The 23938-nt window shown below is 33.9% G+C and overlaps 1 long non-coding RNA gene across 1 annotated transcript in view; it reads left to right on the top strand.

Annotated features, from left to right (window-relative positions):
- The first annotated feature begins 6381 nt into the window (after window positions 1-6381).
- Window positions 6382-23938, top strand: part of LOC137622976 (uncharacterized) — a 55119-nt gene continuing 37562 nt past the window's right edge. The window contains exon 1 of the long non-coding RNA XR_011040537.1: window positions 6382-6463. This is a non-coding gene — a long non-coding RNA (uncharacterized lncRNA). The remainder of the gene's footprint in view (window positions 6464-23938) is intronic.

The raw sequence follows: 23938 nt of genomic DNA, 5'->3' as shown, positions 1-23938 counted from the left end.
TACCACATTGTCTCTCTACCATTCTCTTTTTCGCCAATAGAGTACTCATCCGTTCTTCGAGTCAAGGTTTTGACGTGCAAGACTGTCTCTGCTGCCTTAATCGGTGAAGAGGTTAAGCGAGTTTCAAGGTCTATCTGCCTTAGTCTCTCACTCTAAGAGGTGTGGGAGCTCCTTAGTCTAGAGCCAGGGCACATGGGCAAACTTGGACCCTGCCAGGGCATGACCTCAGGTTTGAGCCCTTCTCCTTCTCTACATGAAGCGTGGAGTGGGACAGAGAGAAGGGGCCTTTTTCCTTGTGAGGCCCTTACTGTGATATCTGAAGAAGACCGGACTTCTCAGACCTGAGTGTCGGTGACTCTTCCTTAGCATGGGCAGAACAGAGAAGGAGGTGTCTAGAACACGATCTCTTTCTAACTTCGGGGGTCAATCCGTAATGCATATGCCTCACCTGCTGAGAGAGTCTAGGTTACAGCTAGGATCAGAACTCGCAAAGCCTGGGGCTAGGCCCACCCTTGCCTTCAAGATGAGTTTTGCAGTCGGCCAGGGGATTGAAGGTTGTGGTGTGTATGCACCAGACAATCTTCACAGCCTTTATCCTGAACAAGTACCCACAAGCCCCTTTATGCCTTTGTGTTTGTTCTTATGGTAGTTGCTCAAATAGGGGTGTAGCTAGCCCAGATCCTGTACAAGATGGTCAGCATCTTGTCTACAGTAACGTATAGATGTAAGTCTGGAATGAAGGCAGAATAGCTGGCTCTTCTACTCCCTTCTTGCTGGCCCTCTCTTAGGGACAAAGTGGTTGAAGCATTACTCAGTGGATCTAACTTACTGCTGGTAAACTACACACCTGAGCTCTATTCTTAGACGAGGGGGAAGATGGTGAGATATGCAGTATTTAAATACCAGCCCTTTGGTTATCAAATGCCAGGTATATTATTATAAGCTGCAATACCCCTCGGGGAAAAGGATCCCTCCTTTAACCACGTACCAACCTTTTTGAACAGGCCAGGCCCTATCAGCCTATTGATCGCAATGATAGACAGATAGGAGGTTGCTTGAGTTATCTCCTTCGCTCCCATACAAGACAAGGTAAATTAACCCTTCCAGTAAAGAAAAAGAACCTACCAGTTCAGTTGTACAGGGACTTCTGATCCACCAAGCAGCAAGTCTCTCTGCCTAAAGGACAATGGTTTGTATCCGTGTAGGAACAGATCCCAAACATTGAAATTAATTTGTATTTTTCCTTGTTATATAAACCAGTCTTTTAGATCACACTTCCCTCCTCAACCACCCATCTAAGACCTGAGTACAAAGGTCATAACTTCCACTTAACTGGTTGTTAAACGATTCAACTGTTGTCCAGCTTTCCTGGTGAAATATATTTCGACTTAAATGACTCAGGTTTGTATAGCTAGGAAAAGTACAAACTACCTTCAGAATATGTGATTTTCTTTCGGTCGAGGTTCTGAAAGTCTTTAAAAAACTGCCCATAGAAATGATGGTCAATTTAACAAGATTATCAAATATCTGGTTTTTCGTTAAATATACATATGAGCTTAATCCTTAGTATCACTTTCAAAGGTTTCAGCAGAAGTTCTGAAAAAAATCAGGATAGTCTTATTCAATGTAATCATAAAGTTTGATAATTTGCCGAGGCCTTAGAAAGTACCCTTGAGGTATATTTAAGCTTCTTTATAGGAAATTTTAACCTGGACGTGAATATAGCATAAGCATTATGAATTAATAATTTAGTCTATAGTTAATTACTGTTGTCTGATGTCTCAATTGAATTTGTATTCTGAGATTGGAAATTATATATATATATATATATATATATATATATATATATATATATATATATATATATATATATATATATATATGTATATATATATGTATATATATATATATATATATATATATATATATATATATATATATATATATATATATATATATATATATATACAGCAGTTAGAAACTAGGAAAACAAGAAGGAATCTCTCTCTCTCTCTCTCTCTCTCTCTCTCTCTCTCTCTCTCTCTCTCTCTCTCTCTTCTACTACTACTACTACCTACTACTACTACTACTACTACTACTGCTGCTGCTGCTGCTGCTGCTGCTACTGCCTTTGACCTTATTGGAAGTAATACAGGAAGATTAAGGGAAGGATTTTGTTTGATTAAATCTCAAGATTTTGTACACATCTTGCCTGTGTCACTTGACTAAAACTATTATCTAATTTCAGTAGAAAGTAAGAAGAATATTGCTAATCTAACTTGCCAAGTAGAATAAGAAACTTCTATTTATCGACTTTAGCTGTTGGTCCCCCTCTAAGGAACTTGGAGTGCAGTTCCAGCCGGCCCATTGAACACATCTTGGCAAGCATTCTTCAAAATCGGTGGTAAGTACTCTAAAATCTTCACCTTTGCTTGCATCATAGTATGATAAACTATTCAACGGAGTGTTTTTTTTAGCAGTCTTTAAGTGCGGCGTTTTTTTTAGGTTTTCCTAAGATTAGTCTGAATTAAAAGATTGATTTGTATGACTACGATAAGCTAGGAAACTTTACTCTTGTAATATTTATATTTCCTAGAAATTAATGCATTTTTTTCCTTGCTTCAAAAAGTTTAAATTAATGAAAATGTATACACGATTCATATGCAGAGATAAGAATATGAGAAACCTAGCCTTGCTATAAGAATTGAATTTAGAATGCGAAATCTGTGGCCTGGTAGACTTCTATCAGTTAGGGTTTGATTATTCCATTAGTTCTAACCTAAGATACAAGAGCAATGTATATAATACTACATATACTTTTACTGTTTTCAACGCCCTTTTATTTGAAGATTCCCTTACAAAGCTGATAAGATTTTCTAATAATTCTTTACTAGCATCAATGAATTTCATGTCGTGACTGAAGGTAACTAATCCTAATTCTTGGCCTCAGCTTTAGCTTCATAGACCCAAAACCTTCTTAATGAAACTATATGAAATTTATAGATATTTTTCATTATTTATCACGTTGATCATGGACTTCTTTTTCTGGATATGAATGAGGATTATTGTGGCTGTATAAAAAAAACAAATTAAAACGTACTGTGACTGAATATTTATTTCATAATACCATTTAGAATAACACTAAAACTTATATCGATTATCTTTTAATATATATGAAGTCTTTTGATGCAAGTTTATTTATAATTCAATTAAAAAATAATCTTGTTCTATATTACTCTAGTTTCTTATATCGACATTCCCAATTCTTAAGGAAACAGCTAAAATCAAGTCATATACAGTTGTAGACAAATAGAATTTTATATATTTATTCATCAAATGATAAAATTTCCTACTATATTTTCAAAACAAAAATTAATTTAAATGAGTTTTGGAGCCTTTGTATATCAGCGGCCAGTTCCTCGTGCGTTCATTAGAAATGGACATCAACTATAATCTATACTTTCCCCCCTACCCTAACCTACAAGCTGTGTCCTTATCTACTTACCTAACGGGGGGGGGGGGGGGGGGCACGCCTCCCTGTGACCCCCCCCCCCCTTACAGTGCCGTATTCTAAGTTAGACATAATTATACATACAGGTGGCCGCTATCATACATACAACCCTGAGTTTTTTCATGTTTAACAAAATTTATTAATTTTCCTATTGGATAACAATATAGTTTAGTTCCCTTAGGTAACGTTTTCTTTAAATAGAATGTATGTACGTTTTCTTTTAAATAACGTAAACAAATGCAAATATTGTAGCAACATTAGACACCCTTTATCAGGTCATTTATTATTATTATTATTATTATTATTATTATTATTATTATTATTATTATTATTATTATTCATAGCTAAGCTACAACCATAGTTGGAAAAGCAGGATGCTATAAACCCATGAGCCCCAACAGGGAAAATAGCCCAATGAGGAAAGGAAATGAAAAACTACGAGAGAAGTTGATATCCAATAAATGATGAATGGTGCCTATAAAAATATATGTATTAAAGGTCTTTAGTCCAACCAAGCAATCTGAAAATCTTTAAAAAGTTTCCAGCTAAAACGCTAATGTGAAAAAATATTCAAACGATTATTTTAGTAATTTTCTGGTTGGTAGAAGCATTTCGTTGCTAAAAAGCCTAAATGCAGAAGATTTAGTGAACATCCAGATACCCCAGCATAAGGACGTGCTTCTTTTAGAAGGAAGGTATTTAAAGTTTATTTTACTTGAATCCTCCTCGATGATAGATTTTTGTGTACTATGAGAAATGCTCCAATAACCAGTGGTTTCCTTTTAAAATATAATGTTTTGGATAAATGTTTAGCATTGATTAAAGAATATATATGTAATTTAAGATATACAGATAGATTTCTATCAAGGTCGGACAATAGGAAAAATGAAATCTATTGAAAAATACTCATGTTTCAGCTAGAAAATTATTTTATCTCGAAGGTGAGAAAATAAATCAGATTCAATATTATTTACATTTTATTTCAACTATATTATATTTATCGTGTTGATTGTAGGCGTACTATGATATACTAAATGATATTGCAACCAAAAATCTTGCAATTGTAAAGTGGATATAAATATACAATATCTGTGTCAATGTTTTTCTTTAACAGGATATTATCTCAGTTGATTGGTCAAGATATTTTTCATTAATAGTTTGACATGTGCTTAATCAGAAACTTGGGAATAATATTCTTAATCTATAAATAACTATCGTATCACATTATTTCACAACCATTGTTTTTATACTTATATGTGTACTACGAGTGTACAAAGTTTATAGCAAATAAATTCCAGTACTGTGATCGATTAATGGTCCTATACTTATCCGATGTAAATATACATTATGATGCAATGTAATAGCTGTTAGTGATTTTAATCATTCACGAATTTAGCTTCAGTGGATATCAACGAGATTAGCACATTTAAAACGTTTCTTATTTTTCTTGATCACTATTTAAGTTATTGGGATTTGTCTCATATTTATTCATTATAAAAAAAAAAATTCTCACAATAATTTCAAAATGGCGTAAACTTGTATTCGAGCGGCATCTGTATCAGTATCAGTATCATTTAAGAGTAAAAATAGAGATAATTGAGATGTTTATTGATGAAAGTATATAGTAGGCCTACATCTATACGTTCCACATGTGTTAATTTATTAAATAACGTTAAACATGGTATGGATATAGCTATTTTAATGCATATGATTAAGGATAACTGTGATTACAATCGAAAGTAGATTATTAAATTGGGTATCACTAATATCGATATTTTAAAGCTTAATATCATTTGTAATGCTTATAGATATTCTGAATCATGTTTAAATTAAAACTTCAGGAAGTCAAACTGATCAAATTTGCTAAAATACTCTTATAATGAAGAATAGATTTCAAGATAATTTTTGCATTTTTTAAATATACCAATGGCACGCTAGACAAAGTTGTCTTTGTTTGGAAAAATACATATCATTTCCTTTTCTTAACTACCATAATTGGACCGTATTGTTGTGTTCATGAAGTATCTTTTCTTAATATAAAACAGCTTATTTATGCACTTCGCTCATTTGTATCTATTATGTAGTAAATTATTTTGTATGAAAATATTGTCTTTTTAAAGCCTGTTATAATATATATATATATATATATATATATATATATATATATATATATATATATATATATATATATATATAATTAGTCTATCAGTGGATTACTTAAATATTTCCTAGACAAAACATTGATTCTTAGCTAATATAACAACATATGTGACCGTAAAGTATGGTGGTCTCTGATTGGCTAAAGCAAATCTTGGACGAAGGGGTCCACTTTTAGGATTTCTTCCCCCACAAATACAAAGATAAAAGCAAATGCATAGTGTAGTATGATAATAGAAGGTTGTGTTATATATAGCATTTAGTTCTGATTCAATTGTGTTGAAAAGTACTTCGACAAAATTACGTCTGATTTGGGGGAATTTTTGAGCTTGGCTAGGGAGTGTACATTGTAGGAACATGCCAACCAGTGTTGCCACATAACAAATTAATCTTAAATATACAGGTTTTTCAGCGTGATTAAGTTTTTCTGGTTTTTCTTACAAAGTAAGCAAAATATACAGATTTTTAGGAGACAATACATTTCCCCTAAAAAATCCAAATTTCAATTCTTTTGACAGTCAACAGGAAATCTCTCTTTTTTTCTTCAGCCAATTGATTTATTCTAAATTGCGTGTTATTTCTAGTAACATACCCTGAAATATAACCTACCAATTCCTCAGATTTTCTATACAGATTAATTTTACAACATACATATTTTTTTCACTAAATATGCAGATTTTTTAGAAAAAATGTGGCAGCACTGCTGCCAACAGTCACTCAGCTGGACACCGAGGAAGAAGGACGTGATTTCCAAGTTCCAACTATACACTAGTACTCCTATGAAATTCTAAGGCAGTGAGTAAGAATTTACTTTTCTGGCTAGCATTCTGCTGATGTTTTTAATATTAACCCCGGAAATTCGAATAAGTAGTGATTTTATTACAAAGATCTCTGTAATGTTGTCGAGAAAATGTTGAACGTGATAAATAGTATTTAACGCTCCACTAACTCCGAAACTGTTGAATGTTTTGTATGAGATTTTCCCACAGAAACGTTGTGTAATATTGTATGATTCCTTTCTCAATCGGGATTTTCTCATTAGTCTTATACAGTTTTAGAATTGATGTGTTCCGGTATAGATATTTTCAAGTGTTCTCCATATCGGGGATGTATATATGATAGCGGCGACCTATATACAAGTGCAAGGGAGGGGTCGGTCGCCCCGTTAGGTAAGTAGGCTAGGTTAGGGAAGGATGATTAAGTTAGTTGGTGTCTTCCTTTTTTTATGCACGCTGGAGGAACTGGCCGCTTACATACAAAGGCTCCCAATATTATTCAGTTACAAGTGCGAACAATATAGTCACTAATAACCTCGGTATGTTAGGAGATAGGGCCTTTTCGGTTTGACTGGCGAAAAAATTATGAAACCAAAATACACATTTCTAATGCCCTTTATTATGCTCTTCCCGAACATATGATTATTTTTTTTCTAGAAATTAAAAGTAAAAAAGTTATGGCTATTTAAAGGTTTTAATTTCCTATTTTTGTTGAGAACACAAAATCTTTAAAAACTGTTTTTTTTTTTTTTTTGGGCTATATAAAGATTTTTTTGACCTTGGAAGGGGTCCGGGGACTTGCCCCCGCCTAGGGGTTGTGACGTGGGAAGGGGGTCCGAGCCCCGGCTAGGGGTTGTGAACTGGGAAGGGGGTCTGGGGCTTGCCCCCGGTTAGGGCTTGTGACCTGGGAAGTACTAGGTTAGGTTAGGTGGGTTTGTTAGGTTCTGCACCCTTTTAAAAATCTCAAAAGTGTTAAATAATCATGTTTGGCCTATTTTCGGCCACTTACATTATCCATATAACCTTTCAATAATATTCAACCTAAAAGTATGATCTCATTCTCATCTCCCTTTAATTTCTTGTTATCGTGAAAGGCGTTTTTGTCAAGTTTCATAATCTTTGTAAACGTCTCCTAGTGCAGGAATGAGTGGTGTTTAAACAAACAATTTGAAGTAACGATTGTGAGAAAGGGTGTAAGTTGCAGTTCTCTTCGAAGTGACGAAGTCATTAAGGTCATTATTATAGAAAGTTGACAGTACTTTCATTGGATTGGAGGTGTTCCCAAAACCACTTTTGACTATATTCGTTGCTAGCCATGTTATCTGAGAAAAAAATTAAAATTAAGTTCAACAAATGCATAAAAAGTAACCATCTTTAACTGGCCATAACTTTATTTTATATTTCTCAAAAAAAAAAAAAAAATTTCATTTTCGGAAAGAACATAAAAATATGAAAATACAGGTCAAATCAATAAAATAACATCAGAAATGAATTTCCCATGCCAAAAAAAAAATTATATAAAATATATTTTGTACAGCACTAAGCCAAACCAGGAAAAAGTTAATCTTCTGAACTGACGACGGCGGCCAGTTTTGAATTCATGGCTCTCAAAAGTTATGCGGCACTTATGCCCACACTTTTGACAGGGGCATGGGGGCTAAATATAATTTTTTATCCCCGCCAAAAAGTCAAATCCAATGAGGAAAGTACCTCCGCTCTTAGTGGTCCCGGAACTTATGAAAATGACCAACAAATTGTCACGCTGGTGTAGAAAGAGAGAAATATTGCAGCGTTGCGCATAATTTTATCATTGTAGCGAAGATGTAAGAAGGAACCGTGAATTGTAGATAGTAGGACTTACTCTCCAAGATCTACTTATATAGAATTTGCTACTATATAGTACAGTTCACCTAGCAAGTAGGTGTTGGATAGCTTGGGTATTTATGAATTCACACACATGCACACACCTCTTTCACATGAATACACAAATATTTATTTGTATGCAAAAATGCACAATTTCTTGAAAAACATAGCAATCTATAAAATTTAACACTACACATATTTTTTTTTAATCCTTTCATGATCTCGATCAACGGTAGCATTAGAAAATAATGCAGGCGTTTCATACAGCATTTGTACAGATTGAAAAAAAAATCAGATTGTTTCATCGGTGTCTACAGTTTGTTGACAAAAGCATTACAAGTCACGCCCCCCCCCCCCCCTCTCTCTCTCTCTCTCTCTCTCTCTCTCTCTCTCTCTCTCTCTCTCTCTCTCTCTCTCTCTCTCTCTCTCTCTCTCTCTCTCTCTCTCTCTCCCTAGTGGTTATGAGTAAAAGCAAGCTGGGATCCCTAATTCCAATAGACTATCATACTGTAAGTCGGTAAATTCTGTGGTTTCATGGATTGGTCTCCTGTTTTAGTACTTCCTAGGGCAGGGCAGGGCTGTTTCATTTGGGTGTTTCTGAATATGGTAAATTTACAGTGTTCTATGTTAGGTGAAACAGACATTGGTAACCCTCTACTGTATAGAAGGTTCTATATCGAGTCTAAGAAGAAACTAAGTTATTAAAGTTCTTCATTGTGGCTAACTTCTCAATAAAACTTTTCGAAATAGAATGACCAGTTACTGCAACAACTCGTCAAATAGGTGGCTTTGTCGATATTCGGATCGTATTTTCGACAGACCATTCACTTGAACAATTCAACAACTGAGATACCACAACTTTATAATCTAACTAGTTTGTCATCTTGGTAGGAACACTAAACTTGAATAGAATAAAATCTATATTTTGTAGGAACAAGAATGGGTAAGATACAAGTTACGCTAGCACCTTTGTATATACATTAAAGGACATTTTTTTTTTTGATTTAACAGACTTGGAAAATCTTCTGTTATTAGAGTAATCAGTAGATTCAATACGTTTTGACCTTAACAATGCTCAAGATCTATTTTCTAATTTGTCGAAAAAAATAAAATTGGCTATTTTCTAAAGAAAATTTTAAACTTTCTTAATACACAATATTAGTGTAAAATTGTAACTACAAGTTGGTTAAAAATCGCAAAATTTGACAAAAATTATTTTACTTTTCAACCCGTGTAAGGTCAGGTTGATTGTTCTTTGTTATTAGACTGATTCATATACTGTCATCGTCACGTAGAAGTAATTTGAAAAATTAAAGACAAATTAGGCCTACATTCTGACCTAACGAGGAATCTCTCTCTCTCTCTCTCTCTCTCTCTCTCTCTCTCTCTCTCTCTCTCTCTCTCTCTCTCTCTCTCTCTCTCTCTCTCTATGTATATATATATATGTATATATGCATATATATATATATATATATATATATATATATATATATATATATATATAAATTATATACATATATATATATATATATATATATATATATATATATATATATATATATATATATATATATAAATTATATACATATATATATATATATATATATATATATATATATATATATATATATATAAATTATATACATATATATATATATATATATATATATATATGTGTGTGTGTGTGTGTGTGTGTGTGTGTGTGTGTGTGTGTGTGTGTGGTGTACCTACAGTATATGTATGTATAAACACACTCACATGCAGAAGTATTTTGGCCAGGGCACCAGCCACCCGTTGAGATACTACTGCTAGAGAGTTATGGGATCTTTTGACTGGCCAGACAGTGCTACATCGGATCCTTCTCGTTGGTTACGGTTTATTCTCCCTTTGCTTGCACACACAGCGAATAGTGTGGCTTATTCTTTACTTATTCTCCTCTGTCCTCATACACCTGAGAACACTGAGATTACCAAACAATTCTTCACCCAAGGGCTTAACTACTGCACTGTAATTTTTCAGTAGCCACTTTCCTCTTGTTAAGGGTAGAAAAGACTCTAGCTCTGGTCAGCATCTCTTATAAGAGAAGGACACTCCAAAATCAAACCATTGTTCTCTAGTCTTGGATAGTGCCATTGCCTCTGTACCATGGTCTTTCACTATCTTGGGTTAGAGTTCTTTTGTTTGAGGGGACACTCGGGCACGCTGTTCTGACTAGTTTCTCTTCCTATTGTTTTGTTAAAGTTTTTATAGTTTATATAGGAGATATTTATTTTAATTTGATTACTCTTCTTATTTTTTTTTTTTACCGAGCCATTTTCCTTGTTGGAGCCCCTGGGCTTATAGCATCCTTCTTTTATAACTAGTGTTGTAGCTTAGCAAGTAATAATAATTATAATAATAATAATGATAATAATAATAATAATGCATATATGTCATTAAAAGCCAATATTTGACATTTAGTTCTTAAAAGTGAATGTTACTAAAATACTTAGTATTTCAAAATTTTCTTTTGTTAGCAACAATGTTCTTAACAGTTTCAGTCGATTCGTGCATCAATATTGTCAGCAAGAGATTTATGTTGAATGTTTGTATTCATTTTAAAATCGGATTGATAGACATATGACAAGGGAGATTGTGTGTAAATAAATAATGATTTTCTTTGGAAGCATGTGTCTGTAGCTGCTTTGTAGTTTCCTCTTGTCTTATGATATTTTGTGTTAAATTCCCAGGAGAACACTTGTCTGTGACATTTCATAACCAAGAGGATTAATCTAGGTTGAAATATCTATTTCTTAGCCAAATAGATATACATTCTACATTGCAAAATTCATATATACATACTCAACATACTACAGCATGGAACTGCATAATTCACTCGATATAAAAATAAGGCAATAAATTATACACATCCAACTTCCACTTGGATGATTTAGATTGTCCATTTTTTCGTTGATAGTAAAACAATGACTAGAGTGAGGAGCATTTCTTGGACTCTTATTTGCGATCATTTGACTACTGTCTGCTACTATCTTAACGCTTTTTCAATTTACTGTCGCAAGTATCTTTGACGTTACGACCTGTATGAAGGCATCTATTGACCCCAAGTATAGATGAGCGACGACTAACTGCAGCAGCCGGCTAAACCTTGCTTGCTGTTTCCTTTTTCCAACACAGTTTTCTTTACTTTGCATTAGGCAAAGCCAATGATGCACCTGTGTACCTCTCAAAGGTTTTCTTTTCTCTTGATCAGTCGAAATTGCTCTGTTTTATTAACGTACCCATAGCTGATGACATTATTATTATTATTATTATTATTATTATTATTATTATTATTATTATTATTATTATTATTATTATTATTATTATTATTATTAGCTTAGCTAGAACCCTAGCTGGAAAAGCACGATGCTAAAAACCAATGGCTCCAACAAGGACAAATAGCCAATTGAGGAAAGGAAATAGATAAACTACAATAGAAGTAATAAACAATTAAAAATATTTTTTTTAGGACAGTATCAACATTGAAATAAATCTTCCATATATAAACTATAGAATAGTGTGCACGAATGTACCCTCAAGCAAGAGAACTCTACCCCAAGACAGTCGAAGACCATGTTACAGAGGGTATGGCACTATCACAAGTCTAGAAAACAATGGTTTCATTTTGGTGTGTCCTCCTCCTAGAAGAGCTGCTTACCTTAGCTAAAGAGCGTCTTCTATCCTTACGAAGATGAAAGTAGCCACTGAACAATTACAGTGCAGTAGTTAAACCCTTGAATGTAGAAGAATTGTTTGGTAATCTCAGTGTTGAAAGGTGTATAAGGACAGATGAGATTGTGGAAAGAATAGACCAGACTATTTGTTGAATGTGTAAGCTAAGGGAAAATTAGCCGTATCTACCTGTAGATATAGGGATCCAATGTATTACTGTCTAGCCAGTCATAGGACCCAATGACTTTAGCGGTAGAGTAAGAATTCAACACATAAAATTGACAGACTTTCAAAACCCTTATTCTTCAACAAGGTTAAACAGGTGCAGCAATGAAGGAATAGATATAAAAGTAATGATGAAGATTTGTTGTGGAAAGGATGTAGGCCACTAGCACGAATCGAGCTATGAAACTTAAGAACTTTGTTGTTAACACAAGGAAAGTTTTGTAAATTAAGTTATTCCAGTAACATTTAGTTAAATATACAGATCATTTTATATATATATATATATATATATGTGTGTGTGTGTGTGTGTGTGTATAGTGTGTGTGTAATAATAACAATAATAATCTATTATTATTATTATTATTATTATTATTATTATTATTATTATTATTATTATTATTATTATTATTATAATTAAGCCAAATGGACATTTCAGTTCTCTATTAATGCAGTTACTGATCATAACTTTAATGAATCCATCAAATCTCAACGCAGCCGTAATAAATGAATTACCATTTAAATCTGTTTTCTGCTCACGAAGCCCCGCCCCAATCTGCACTTCTGTTTGGGAAAAAAAAAATCCGGGGGCCGGGCCGTGCGGGAACCGTACTCCCTTTCGCAGCTCGGGTCGGCGGCTGGGCATTGTGGGGGGTGGGACTTGAATCATTTTGGTCGTAGCGGAGTGGTTTTACCAGTCCTCCTCCTAAGAGAGTAGTTCGAGGCAAGTATCGTTAGGAAAAATAGAAATTATTTAAAATTTCTGATTTTAATGTTGTTACTATTCTTAAAATATTTTATTTTTCCTTGTTTCCTTTCCTCACTGGGCTATTTTACCTATTGGGGCCCCTGGGCTTATAGCATCCTGCTTTTCCAACTGGGATTGTAGCTTGGCATTTAATAATAATAATATAGGGCATACTGGATGTCACATACCACTCTTTTGTTTCTCATCGTTAAGTCTTTCTATAGATGAATAATAAAGAAGCCATAAAGCAATGCCTTCAGTGGTGCTTTGTTGCTTTGTCTAGGTATATATCCTACAGTGGCTTTTATAATAACATTTAGCTATTTAGAAAACGTATGGTTGTGATTGACGAGAAGACTATCTCTAACTGAAATTACTTAGACTGTTCTATAATGGAAAAATAAATTGCTTAGAATAATTTTAATTCTCTTGAAAACACTGCCTTGTAGTTTTAACCCTATAAAGCATTTGGGAACCGTTGTAAAATTTGTAGATTAACTTATTTGCAAGAATCTTTACATCAAGTAAGTGTCGATGTCAACTGATTTTTATCTCTCTCTCTCTCTCTCTCTCTCTCTCTCTCTCTCTCTCTCTCTCTCTCTCTCTCTCTCTCTCTCTCTCTGTTACCAAGCATTAATCCTTTAAAACATACGGTGTATATCAAGACCTGGAATTTGCTAGATGTATATTTGTTGATTTAATATTAAGCCGGTCGTACGCTAGCACGGTTATTTGAATTAAAGTGTTTGGGGGGTAATATCTGACCTATTTTAGACCTTAAGACCGTTTAAAGTAACCAAAACACGTATACTGTATATATAATTCAGGTGATTTTAAAAGCAGAAATTGGCTTGGAAAAACTTTCCTCAGTTCAGTTTTTCACTCCAGTAATTTACGAGCGTAATTACCAATTAGTTATGACGTAAGTGTTAATGGGCGTGGTTTCGTGTTGTTTTCTCGACCATTTGTGTGAAGATGATTGTCTGCAGTTTTGGTCAAAGTTCAGGAAGACAGACCAGTTGTCAGTGCCGGTAAAGGATTTTGTCTTCCTTGGTAATTTACATACCGTCAGTGTTCGCTTAATTATTAATAAAGGCGATGGGTGACTCGGTGTGTAGGAGTTCATTTTAAATGTCTAAATAGAAAAAAGTAGTCCAAATGTGCAAATGATGGCGTGTAATATCCTTTAGTTGAAACAGAGAGTAATCCGTATCATTTTAAGTTTTGATATTATCTTTGTTTGTGGATTTGAAAACATTAAATATTAAGTTTTCAAGAAGTTAAACACTTTCCTTGTTTTATAACTACTAAGATATTTATTTGATAACGTGAAATATCCTGTGTAATACTCTAGAATATGTACGAGACAAATCTTTTAGGGCATAGGGTTTCCGTGTGTGATAGGACCAGAAAAACATCTGATATGAACTAAGTGTACTCTAAATATAAGCTCATAACGAAATTAGCTTTTATTTTCAGTGAAAGGACCTGGCTATCTTTATGGCAATAACATATGGTGGACTTAAAAAAGGTTTGCTAATAACATTTTATAGTTGAATAAGTAGAATTTAGTGATAGATGTGCAATAATCAACAAATATATAATTTTGTTAATGGTGTTTATGTAGTACCATCTCCCTATATTATAAAGAGCAAATGTCTAAATAGATAAATATTATATATATATATATATATATATATATATATATATATATATATATATATATATATATATATATATATATATATATATACATAATGTATATATATATATATGTATATATATGTATATATATATATGTATATATATATATATATATATATATATATATATATATATATATATATATATATGTATGTATATATATAATTTTTGTCGAGCTCATGGGGAAAGTAGTAGTCATACCCTGGTGAGAAAAGGTACCCCAAAAGGAACATTCGGAAATCACAAATTGGCGAACTAGCGGGTTGTAGTTAGGAAAGGGGGAGGGGTGAGAGGGGTTTAATCTGTGTGAGAGTGCATGCGTGTTTATATGTACATATTATTAGGGTGTTTTTCCGGTCCTATATAGCAGGGGAACCCTACTCTCTACAGGACACATAAATCTAGATATTTAGAAGTCATTTTGATGGCTCGGGTACACAAGTAGCTAAAGTAGAGTGAATATGCAACGTAAATCACTGAATTTTAGCCATGGAAAGAGTTGGTTGTTAATTTATATCAAATACCCTAGTGAGTAGCTTTCCCCTGCTGTATAGTACCAGAAAAGCAGCCTTTGAAGTAAATATGACCCTGCACATTTTGCAGGGTGTATGGATTTGAACACTTTTTTTTTTTTTTTTTTTTTTTTTTTTTTTTTTTTTTTTTTAATAATATAATGTTCTCGGAAATCGATTAATAAGTTTTTATGCTTAGCCACTGCTTCTATAGAGCTATAGCATATAGGTTTGACTTCGTACAGTAGTGTCAATCTTCTTTTAAATAAATATTTAGAAAGCCAACTAACATGGCATATACGTATTAATTCATGCCCGTGTTTCTAGGTGCCATGGGAAATCTGGGACATATCGGCCCGTTAAGATATTTCATAATTCTTATTCATTACCTCTATTATATTAGACACTAAGCAGGAGGAAGGATCAGAAAATCCTTCCGCATTGTCATACCTCTTCAGGGACAATTGGTACAAAATGTTAGGAACAGAATCAGTCACCTCTGCGACAGTAGTAGAAAAGAAATAATACAATAACATGCAAATTAGTGCACAACTAGTTTAAAAATTACAACTAGCTTAGAAATGACAATTGTTTAAATACTTTGTTTATAAGCCTTTATCAATTTTATACAGGCTTGGGCTACTGTTTGTCAAGTCCACACTTTTTTTTTATGATGCATGTTTCTTTAATATTACATTTTATTATGACCTTACAATATAGTACTGTATGTCCAATTAATGATATGAATACAATTATTCATATGCTGAAACGAACTGTTTGTTTAGTTTCCTGTTCGAACATTATATCTATGTTTTTCACATATATAATATACATAATACATAATATATATGTATGGTTTCTTCTTTTTCTTTTTCTCACTGGGTTATTTTCCTTGTTGGAGCCCTTGGGTTTGTAGCATTCTGTTTTTCAAACTACGGTTGCAGTTCATGAAGTATAAATCATAATCAAAATTTAGCAATCATCGTGTTTATAACATCCGCTTTTCCTATACCATGATCTGAAACTGATTTATAGCAACACTTACACCAAATCCAAGGAAAGGACTTTCTTACCAAGATTTTCATAGTTTCCCCGTAGTCCTGTACGTGAAATTTTAACGTTTTTTTTTTTTAAGTACGATTTAGGTCCAATATCTAACCAGGCTTTATTTGTGTTGTGATATTCACTATATTTATATACTAGTTGCAAAATCGTAGTGGATTAGGATGAATTTTGTGCTGAACTCAGACTGGTATTCATCTGAGTGTTGGGGAGAGGGAGATATGGTTACACCATAACCCCCCCCCCTAAATTGCCCCCCCCCCCCTTGATTAAGGCGATGCTGCTCTAGAAGTAACTGGACTTTTTATTGTTCTTTAAATATTTTAATTGTTCTCTATTTTCTTGTTAATTTTCTTGTATCCTTTCCTCACTGGGCTCTTTTCCCTGTTGGGGCCCTTGGGCATAATTATAGCATATTGCTTTTCCATTTAAGGTTATAGCTTAGCTTAAAATAATAATAATAATAATAATAATAATAATAATAATAATAATATATTATTATAATAATATAATAAAATAATAATTAATAATAGTGTCCCTGGACGCACTCCTCTCCCACGCAGCTCTGGCCCCTTCCAAGCCTTACTTCAGCCCTCCCTCGGTGAGCCTCTTGCCTCGAAAGATTCCTTAGGTTAGGCACTGCCAATTTCTTTTCCCTAAAAATATTCAACCTTTTAGGTTCATTACCTTCTCCTTTAAAATATCTGGTAAAGCATGATTATAAAATTCTTGGAGATAGCTTGAGCTAAAAACATAAGGAAAGGAATGCAATTGAAGTACTTATTATATGATTTATAAAAGTATTCAGCCTAACGAATAATTGTAATATTTTCTTTCTACTATACAATTTGGCTCCAATAAAAACTATAATTTGTTACGAATTTTGTCGATTGTCGATTAATTATTCACCTGAAGAAACCCGAGGACTTAACAAATTCATGCAGCATTCATTGTTAAAATACTTCCATCGAATATTTCATTTCAAGTTTAGATACAAAAGAAAAGTATCTTTTTATGAAGGTTTATTTTCTTATCAAAGCCACCAAATTCAAACAATTCCCGTGTTGTACAGTTTAAAGTGTTTGAAAATACGGGCGCTTCGTATATCTTACAATATCATAAGAATATATTTGGAGGATGAATTTTCAATATTCCATTTAGTTTTAAGGAATATTAAGGAAAAGTGGCCGTTGAAACTGCTTTCAGTCGCTTAATCCAGGAAACCAGTTTTAAAGATATTTCATGATAACGTTTGAATAGGCTCGATGTATAGCTCTTTAGTGTTGAACTTAGCCATTTGGAAGTTATTCCAGTTAGAAAATAATTTGGTGTAAATGATCGCGTACATATATGATGGTATTATTATGAAGCAGCCTCAGGTGTTTAAGGTTCATAAGTGTTTTAAGAGGAAGAGGACAAGGTATACGTGGGGGTGATTGCATGGGATGTATGAATACATTGGTCAATGTATAGGACAAAAGATATGTTAAGGTGAGGCGGGTAATGAAGGAAATGGTAAAGAATGACGACGATTGAGATTACAGTAACATAGAAGAAAGAATTGAAATAGATGAGAATATAAGTGAGTGTTGAAAGAGAACGATTTTTTCAAGATTTTACGGTAGACGGAGTGTTTTGAGTCTCAGAGACGAGGATTGTTGGGAGGCCAAAGCTGGCCGAATATGAAATAGTTATCAGTGATGATTCCCCCCATATGCCAGCGTCCCAGGCATTTTTCTCCGGCTATTGCCAAAGAGATAGAGGAGCAATGTCAAGAATTGTAGCGTATGGGGTGATTGAAAGTGCCTGGAATAGCCCTATTGTTCCTGCAAGAAATCCTGATGGAAGTTTACCTGTGTTGATTATAAGGTGAATGAAGTAACTGTCAAAAAGTTTGTCGATGAATGCGGTCTCGATTATGTGTAATATGCATGGAATGAAAGTTTTTACTAAACAAATCTAGGTCGGGGCTATTACCAGATGCCTTTGGTAGAAGGGAGTAGGCCCAATGCCGCTTTTATAAGTACAAATAGTCACTACCACTAGTTTTAGGCTGAGCTTTGGCCTTGCAAATGAGCCTGCTACCTTCGCAGAGGACGACGAATGTTTTGTTTTTGGCTGAGTTTGATCGACAGGTGACAGTTTTATATATATAACATTTTGATTGCGAGGGAGACAGTTGAAACACATGCAGTTGCTTGCAGCATTGATAAGACTTTTGATAGAAGTTAGTGTGAAAGTTAAGCTTGAGAAGAGTGAGTTGCGAGGTTTTCTTGGTTTGGTCGAGTTTGGTCGCAAGTTTGCGAGAGATTTTTCAGGTATAGAAAATGCTTTTGATGAAATGGATGAATTTCTGACAAATAAGTGTGATTTTAAGATTAGATGATGGGGTAGATCGGGTATGGCATGAAAGGAGTATAGATATGAACCTAAATTTTTTTTTACTAATGATCGTGGTATGGAAGAGGTTAAATGAAAGAGTATATCAAGGTCCAGTTACTATAAGCATGGGTCATATTCCCGACACTGACTGGATATTGAAGAAAATCATTCGTGAGGAAGTGTTTGGCAAAGCAAAAATCCTTCACCCACACACGAGAGAGAGAGAGGGGGGGGGGGGGTAGACGGGGGTAGTTAGTGTAATGATGGTTTGTAGCGAGAAAGACTTGAAATAATAGGTTGTTTGCATATTTTTGTTAGCTAGGTGATGACGATCGTGTATGTTCTGGACGAATGATTTTTTTGATTCTTACAGCGGAATTAGTTTTGTGAAAATGACTTCTGTACTATATTGTTTATAGTTGTCATGTAGTGCTTGTGAATTAGAATCCGGTTATTTATCTTTGATTGGAGTGCAATAGTTTAGTTTCGTGGGTAGTTTTTTTTATTTTTTATCGCAGGCCGTAATTCCTCCTTTGGAAGTCCCTTTTACCTTCCAAGTACAAGTAAAGTGTTTTACTCTATTATTACCTGTTTCTGGTTAAGATTGTGGAATGATCTTCCTAATCGGGTAGTTGAATCAGTAGAACTTCAATAGTTCAAAGTTGGAGCAAATGTTTTCATGTTGACCAGGCTGACATGAGTCTTTTTTTATAGTTTATATATGACATATCTGTTTTTGACTTTGTTAATAGTTTATATAGGACATATCTGTTTTTGACTTTAATTGTTTATATAGGACATATCTGTTTTGATGCTGTTACTGTTTTATAATGATATAGTGTTAATTTATTCTCATCATTTATTTATTTCCTTATTTCCTTTCCTCACTGGGCTATTTTTCCCTATTGGAGCCCTTGGGCTTATAGCATCTTGCTTTTCCAATTAGGGTTGTAGCTTGGCTAGTAATAATAATAATAATAATAGACTGTAGTTATTGATGACCAGGCCTGTGCGAATAATTTCCTTTTAGACTGCTGATGATATGACGATGACAAACTGGCCCGGATATAGGTGAGTTGTATAGAGCAGGATTAATAGAGTATTAATCCTGGTATAGAATATTCTTTCTGACGGAACCTACCGGCTGCCCACAAATTTTCGGCAGAAGTGCCTGTTGTTTTACTTTTAGGGCTGCTTTTCTGGTCCTATACTGCAGGGTAACACTATTCTCTACAGGGCCTTCACAGCCATTGTATCATGTGCATTCCAAGGCTTCCAGCATTTCACATCGCATATTGATTGTCAAATCCGCATTATCGAAGAACTCTGAAAAATCTTCAGTTTCCTCTTGGAAGCTTAAAATATCTTCAGTCTTTCGGATGTCTAGTTGGAGCTTATTGTATAGTCTTGGGGTCGTAAATTCAAAGGCTCTAGAACCTACAGTAGACATACAGTACATCTAGGTTCCAATAATTTGAAACCATCTGTAACGATTATCGTGTGAACACGATTTGTTGGCTGCACAATATGTAGCCATTCTCAGAGATATTTTGGACGCCCGGTTCTGATAACTTGATCGTGTTATTGTAGATATTTTAAAATCGATGCTTACTTTCATAGGCAGCCGTGTAAACCAATTACTGTGTTGGGACACGTATTATCAGTCTTGCTCCAGTTAGTTTTGATACAGTTCAGTCTTGAGTGGACGAAAGTCTGTTTACACACATACATACACACATACTTACTTTACTTTACATTTACGGGTTTATTTCTCGCCCTCCATCAGACGCTAAAAGTCTGTTCAGGCGGGCCTTGGTGTGTGAAAATAATTTCTTTCCAGTTAACATACGTGTCCACATACTGGTATACATATACAGATACATGCATAGACTTACATATAACGTTTTTTCGCATGATTAATATGTGTTTATATATATATATATATATATATATATATATATATATATATATATATATAACATATATGTATATATGTATATATATGTATAGTAAATATGTATATTTATGTATATGTATATATATATGTATATGTATATACAGTATATATGTGTATATATATGTATATATATGTGTATGTATGTATATTTGTGTATATATATGTATATGTGTATATATACATATATGTATATACATATATATACATATATACTGTATATACATATATACACATTATATATATATATATATATATATATATATATATATATATATATATATATATATATATGCATATATATACACATTCATATACATATATATACATATATATATACATACATATAAACATATATATATATATATATATATATATATATATATATATATATATATATATATATAAAATTATATATATATATATGTTTATATGTATGTATATATATGCATATATATGTATATATATGTATATGAATATGTATATATATATGTATATGAATATTTATATATATGTATATGAATATGTATATATATGCATATATATATAATGTGTATATATGTATATACATATATGTATATATATATATATATATATATATATATATATATATGTATATATATGTATATATGTATATATATGTATATATAAGTATATATGTATATATATATATATATATATATATATACATATACATATATATATATATATATATATATATATATATATATATATATGTATATATATATATATATATATATATATATATATATATATATATATATATATATATATATATATATATATATATATATATGTATATATATATGTATTTGTACACATATGCACAGATGTGTGTAAAGTTTGTGACGTCTCATACTTATCCTGTCTAAATTCTGCCGATCACATCTGTGTCAGCTCCAAACAGATAAAACTAATTAAGACTAATTATCATCTTACCCTCATTGATTGTGACCAACCGGTAACAAGTCCTAAAAGTCTCATTAAGATTGAATTAATTAAATTAAGGAAATCGACAGAATGAAACGAAAGTCCAATAAGGGTCGTCAAAATCTTTATCCCTTGTCGGCTTTAAATGTTTAACGGGTAACTGCTTGTTAATTGGAAAATTGAGTTGGTTGGTCGCGTGGTCATCTAAACTCCGCCCCCCACCAATATCTGCCCACTAACAGGTGGGGGGGGGGGGAGCAGTATTTCCACCGCGTTACCAAACTTACCGGTTACTCATTACTGTGACTATCATAATTGTCATTCCTTCATCATCTGTTGTGGTGAAAGCACGGTTGCGCTGCAACATTCTGATGTAATTATTGAATTTAAGATTTTTTTTTTTTTGTTTTCATACAGGTTAACCCTTTACTACACCTTGCGCTTTTTGGATTTTGGATCCTTTGATGGTGTTAGTGCACTGAGTATATATACCATCTGTGCTCAGCTCCTGTATTAATTGTTCAACTAAGGTAAGTTGAAAGAGTGCCTTTGATACTCATTCTCTCTGTCAGGCCTGTAGGGATCTTAAGTGTGACATTGGTGTTACTTGTAATGAGTGTAAGGGTTGGTCTAAAGAAGACCACAAGTTTAGTGTCAAGCATATGGACACCTTACTTAGCCAAGAAGCGTAGTAGTTATAAGTCTGTACGTACAATGGCGTTTTTAGCTCTACATGAGCTCTTGATGTAGGAATGGTATACTGTATAAGAAAGACCATGAGTGGTCTGCTGGAGGACGAGGTTAAATCTTCGCCTTGCCAGGAGGCGAGTTCAGCCTTGAGGGATGTTGTAGAACCTCCAAAGGACAATGTTCCTAAAGGAGGGATTGGTATTTTTAGCTCCTCTGCAGACGTCCGGTCTGTTTCTCCAGCTGCGATGGTTACTTCTGTTAGTTCTTATGCTACTAAAAGTAATTATGAGGGTTTTACTATTATTTCCGGTCAGATTCACCCGTCAGAACAAAATTTCCTTATAAAAAGTATGAGGCAAAGTTCACAAAGGTGTGAGGACACTTTAGTGAATGCTATTATTATTATTTATCTTTTACAATTTATCATTATCATTCATCATCATTATTATTTACTAAGTTACAACCCTAGTTGGAAAAGCAGGATACATTAAGCCCAGGGCCCCCAACAGAGAAAATAACCCAGTGAGGAAAGGAAATAAGGAAAAAATATTTTAATAACAGTAAAAATATTAAAATAAATAATTCCTATATAAATTATAAATCTTTAACAAATCAAAAGGAAGAGAAATTAGATAGAATGGTGTGCCTGAGTGTACCCTCAAGCAATGGTGTGCCTGAGTGTACCCTCAAGCAATGGTGTGCCTGAGTGTACCCTCAAGCAATGGTGTGCCTGAGTGTACCCTCAAGCAATGGTGTGCCTGAGTGTACCCTCAAGCAATGGTGTGCCTGAGTGTACCCTCAAGCAATGGTGTGCCTGAGTGTACCCTCAAGCAAGAGAACTTTAACCCAAGACAGTGAACGACTATGGAACAGAGGCTATGGCACTACCTGAGACTAGAGAACAATGGTTTGACTTTGGAGTGCCCTTCTCCTAGAAGAGTTGCTTACCATAGCAAGTCTCTTCCACCCTTACCAAGAGGAAAGTACCCACTGAACAATTACATTGCAGTAGTTAACCCTTTGGGTGAAGAATTGTTTGGGAATCAATGTTGTCAGGTGTATGAGGCCAGAGAAGAATATGTAAAGAATAGGCCAGACTATTCGGTGTATGTGTAGGTAAAAGGAAATTGAATCATAACCAGAGTAAAATTCAGTGTAGTATTGTTTGGCTGGTTAAAGGATCCCATAACACACTAGCAGTAGTAGTGCTTAATATTCCTGTATTGCCTTCCAGTTCTTTACTTCTTGGCACGCCAGTTGCTAAGGCGAGGGGACACGGTGAGGTGATCCCCTCCCAAAAGCAGGGCAGGTCCAGGTCTCCATCACCTCTTGAGGGATGTATGAACAACTTTGACAAAGAAACCGGACAAAGAAACCCCATCACCACTTCGTTCTCCACATTGCCAGCGAGGGAGCACCCCGACACCATAGCATCCTGTATTATCAGATCCAGGCAGGTCAAGATTTTATTCTCATAAATGTCAGTGAGGGAGCTCCCCTATGCCTTCACTGGACCGTGAACCTTCAGACCCAGAGAGGTCTCGTCCGAGGTCCAGTCGCAGGAAACATTCTTCAAGGTGCTCATCTCGTCATAGGAGACATACAGTCCCCCTCAAGCATGTGTCCCAAGGGTAGTTCTTTATCGATACTGATCTCAAAGGACTGTCGCACCACTTCTGTAAACTGCTCTCATCA

The sequence above is a fragment of the Palaemon carinicauda genome, chromosome 30 (assembly GCF_036898095.1).
Source record: "Palaemon carinicauda isolate YSFRI2023 chromosome 30, ASM3689809v2, whole genome shotgun sequence".
Lineage (NCBI taxonomy): Eukaryota > Metazoa > Arthropoda > Malacostraca > Decapoda > Palaemonidae > Palaemon > Palaemon carinicauda.
The sequence above is the reverse complement of the archived record's forward strand: the minus strand, read 5'-3'. Positions and strand labels throughout refer to the sequence as shown.